A 4,482-nucleotide genomic window follows, 5' to 3' on the forward strand; every position below is an offset into this window, starting at 1 on the left:
ATATTGATTTTTAAAGGGATTTTTGCCGAGATTTTGGTCCCCCTGGGGGGGTCTCGATCACGCGGGGGTCGCGGCGGGGTCGTGCCGGGGGTTTGGGGGGTTTTGGATTTTATTTTTGCCGAGATTTTGCTCCCCCCGAATCCCCGGGGGGGTCCGAGGGGTCGTGCCCGGGATTTGGGGGGTTTTATATTGATTTTTAAAGCGATTTTTGCCGAGATTTTAAAGGGATTTTACCGAGATTTTGGGTTTTGGTGGTGGGGGGTGGGGGTGTTTGGGGTTTGGGGGGTTTGGGGTTGTTTTTTGTTTTTGTTTTGGTCCTCTCGAATTCCCCGGGGGGGTCTCGGTCACGCGGGGGTCGCGTGCTTGTGGGGGTTTGGGTGGTGTTGTTTTTGGTTTTTGGGTTTTGTTGGGGGGTGGTGGGGGGTCGTGGCGGTTGGGGTTTGGGGGGGTTTGGGGGTTTTTGTTTTTGGTTTTTGGGTTTTGGATTTTGGATTTTTGCCGAGATTTTGGTCCTCGAATTGTGGGGTGGTCCGGGGTGTGGTCGTGCCGGGGATTTGGGGTTTGGGTTTATTTGGGTTTGTTGGGGGTGGTTTGGGTTTATTGATTTTTAAAGCGATTTTTGCCTCGAATTTGCCGAGATTTTGCCGCGATTTTGCCAAGATTTTGCCGAGATTTTGGTCCTCTCGAATTCCTCGGGGGGGTCTCGATCACGCGGGGGTCGCGGCGGGGTCGTGCCTGGGGTTTGGGGGGTTTGGGATTGATTTTTAAGGGGATTTTTGCCTCGATTTTGGTCCCTCCGGGACCCTGGGGGGGTCTCGGTCACGGGGGGGGTCCGAGGGTGGTCGCGCCGGTTTTTGGGGTTTTATTTTTAGCTCCATTTTTGCCGCGATTTTGGTTCCCCCTGGGACTTGGGGGGGTCTTGGTCACTGGGGTGTCGCACGGGGGTCGTTCCCGGGGTTTGGGATTGATTTTTAACTCCATTTTTGCCGAGATTTTGCCGCGATTTTGCTCCCCCCGGGATCCTAGGGGGGGGTCTTGATCACGGTGGGGTCCCAGGGGGGTCGCGCCTGGATTTGGGGGGTTTGGGGGTGATTTTTAAGGGGATTTTTGCCCCGATTTTGCCGCGATTTCTCTCCTCTCGAATTCCCCGGAGGGGTCTCGGTCCCGGGGGGATCCCAGGGTGGTCGCGGCGGGGTCGTGCCCGGGATTTGGGGGGTTTGGGGTTTTATTTTTGCCGAGATTTTGCCGCGATTTTGGTCCCCCCGAGATCCTGGGGGGGTCTCGGTCCCGGGGGGGTCTCAGGGTGGTCGCACCGGGGTCGTTCCTGGGGTTTGGGGGGTTTGGGATTGATTTTTTACCCGATTTTTGCCCCGATTTTTGCTCCCCCGAATCCCGGGAGGGGTCTCGGTCCAGGGGGGGGTCTGGGGGTCGCGCCGGTTTTTGGGGTTTTATTTTTAACTCGATTTTTTGATTTTTTGCTCCCCCTGGGATTTGAGGGGTCTGGTCCCGGGGGGCTCCGAGGGTCGTTCAGGGATTTGGGGTTTTATTTTTCTCGATTTTTGCCTTGATTTTTCTCCCCAGTCCCGGGGGGGTCTCGGTCCTGGGGGGCTCCGAGGGGGTCTTTCCCGGGATGGGGGGATTTGATTATTTTTGATTTTTGCCTCGATTTCTCTCCCCCCAAATCCCCGGGGGGTGTCCGAGGGATCTTTCCAGGGATTTGGGGTTTTTGGGGTTTTATTTTGAACCCGATTTTGGCCCCGGGGGGGTCTCGGTCGGGGGGTCCGGGGGGGCTCGGCTGGCTCTGTCGCCGCTGCCGGTGACTCATCCGGAGCTGTCGCCGTGCGAGGAATGGCAACGAAAATGTTCCCCAAAAATGAGGCTCGGGAGGGAAATAAAAACTGCCGGAAATGGGGAAAAATATGGGGGGAAAATGGGGAAAATGGAAAAAGGGGGAAAATGGGGAAAAATTGGGGAAAAATGGGAAAATGGGGAAATGGGGAAAATGGGGGAAAAATAATGGGAAAAAAATGGTGAAAAATGGGGAAAAATATTGGGGGAAAATGGGGCAAAAGTGGAGGAAAAATGGGGGAAAAGGGGGTGAAAATGGGGGAAAAATGGGGGGAAAATGGGGGAAAATGGGGAAAAATGGGGGAAAAAATGGGGAAAAATTGGGGGAAATGGGGGGAAAATGGGGAAAATTGGGGATAAATGGGGGAAAATGGGGGAAAATGAGGAAAAATAGGGAAAAAATGGGGAAAAATGGGGGAAAAATGGGGGAAAATGGGTCTGGGGGGAGCGGGAGAAGGGAAACTGAGGCACGGGGGAAGTCCCGGACACCCTCCGGACACCCCCAGACCGCCCTGGACACCCCCAGACCCCTCCGGACACCCCCAAAACCCCTCCAGACACCCCAAAACCCCCTCCGGACACCTCCCGGACCCCCCCAGACCACCCCGAGGGTCCCAAAAAATTCCCGGGAAGAGTCCCAAAGTTTGGGGAAAAAGCAAATTTTTATTGACGGCGGCGGCGGGGGGACACTTGGGGACACTTGGGGACACTTGGGGACAATGTGGTGGCACTCAGCGGGGAGGGGGCGGAGAGGGAGGGTTGGGGTCCGGGGTTGGTGGGGGATTTGGGGAGGGACACGGGGGTCTTGAGGGGGATTTAGGGTCGGGGGACATTGGGGTCTTGGAGTCGTGAATTGGGGAATTAGGTCGGGGATATGGGGTTGATTGGGGGATTTGGGGTCGGGGGATATGGGGGTCCTGGGGGGTCTTGAGGGGGATTTAGGGTCGGAGGGACACGGGGTCCTGGGGGTGAATTGGGGAATTTAGGGTCGGAGGGACACGGGGCTGATTGGGGATTTGGGGTCGGGGGATACAGAGCTCCTGTAGGGACAGGGAGGGAATTAGGGAGGGACATGGGGGTCTTGGAGGACACGGCTGGGGATTTGGGGGTGGGGGGACATTGGGGTCCTGGGGGACAGAGAGAATTTGGGGAGGGACGTGGGGTCGCTCTGGGGGGTGGGGGTGGCTCCTCTCAGTGCTGGGGCTCTGGGGGCTCTGGGGTCTCTCAGTGCTCGGGGGTCTCAGCACTGGCGGGCCTCTGGGGGTCTCTCAGTGCTGGGGGGGCTCTGGGGGGTGGGGGTCCTCTGGGGTCTTGGGTCTCTCAGCACTGGGGTCCCTGGGGGTCCTCTCAGTGCTGGGGCTCGGGGGTCTCTCTCATTACTGGGGGTCCCTGGGGTTTCTGGGGGTCCCTGGGTCTCTCAGCTCTGGGGGTCTCTGGGGGCTCTGTCTCAGCTCTGGGGGTCTCTGGGTGTCTCTGGGGGTCTCTCAGCTCTGGGAGTCTCTGGGTCTCTCTCAGTGCTGAGAGTCCCGGGGGGTCTCTTGGGGTCCCTGAGGGTCTCTCAGCGCTGGGGGGGCCTGGGGGTCTCTGGATGTCTCTGGGGGTCTCGGGGTGTCTCCTCAGATCTGGGGTCTCGGGGTCTGGGGTCTCTGGGGCATCTCTCTCAGCTCTGGGGGCTCTTGGGGGTCTCTCAGATCTGGGGATCCTTGGGGGTCTCTGGGGTCTCTGGGGGTCTCTGGGTCTCTCAGAGTTGGGGGGCTTGAGGGTCTCTGAGCTCTGGGGGCTAGGGGGTCCTGGGGGTGTCTGGGGTCCCTGGGGGTCTTTCTCAGCACTGGGGGTCCCTGGAGGTCTCAGGGGTCTCTGAGCTCTGGGGGCCCTGGGGGTCTCTCTCAGCTCGGGGGTCCCTCAGCACTGGGGGCCTGGGGTCTCTGGGGGCTTGGAGGGTCTCTCAGCTCTGGGTGTCTCTGGGGGTCTCTCAGGGGGTCTCTCAGCTCTGGGGGTCTCTCATTACTGGGGGTCTCTCTCTCAGCTCTGGGTGTCCCTGGGGGTCTCTCAGCTCTGGGGATCTCTCAGGGGGTCTCTCAGCTCTGGGGGTCTCTGGGTGTCCTTGGGGGTCTCTCAATGCTGGGGGTCCCTGGGGGTCCCTGGGTGTCTCTGGGTCTCTCTCTCAGCTCTGGGTCTCTCAGCACTGGGTCTCTGTCTCTCAGGGGGTCTCAGCCTGTGGGTCCTCCAGCCAGGTCCCCAGGTCCCCAGCCTGGTCCCCGCCTGGGGGGTCTTGTGTCTCTCAGGGGTCTTCTCTCAGCTCTGGGGGTCTCTCAGCCCTGGAGGGTCTCTCTGGGGTCTCTCTCTCAGCCTCTGGGGTCTCTGCCCTCAAGGGGTCTCAGCTCTGGGGGTCTCTCTCCTCAGCTCTGGGTCTCCTCAGGGGGTCTCCTCAGCCTGGGCAAGTGTCCCTGGGGTCTCTCAGCTCGGGGGGGTCTCTCAGCTCTGGGGGGCCTGGGAAGTCCCTGGGGTCTCTCAGCTCTGGTCCTGTGGGGTCTCAGCTCTGGGGGTCTCAGGGGGTCCAGCTCTGGCCCCAGGGGTCTCAGCTCTGGGGCCCTCAGGGTCTCTCTCTCAGCTCTGGGGGTCTCAGGGCCCTCA

The sequence above is a fragment of the Lichenostomus cassidix genome, chromosome 29 (assembly GCF_008360975.1).
Source record: "Lichenostomus cassidix isolate B80296 chromosome 29, HeHo_3.0, whole genome shotgun sequence".
Taxonomy (NCBI): Eukaryota; Metazoa; Chordata; class Aves; order Passeriformes; family Meliphagidae; genus Lichenostomus; species Lichenostomus cassidix.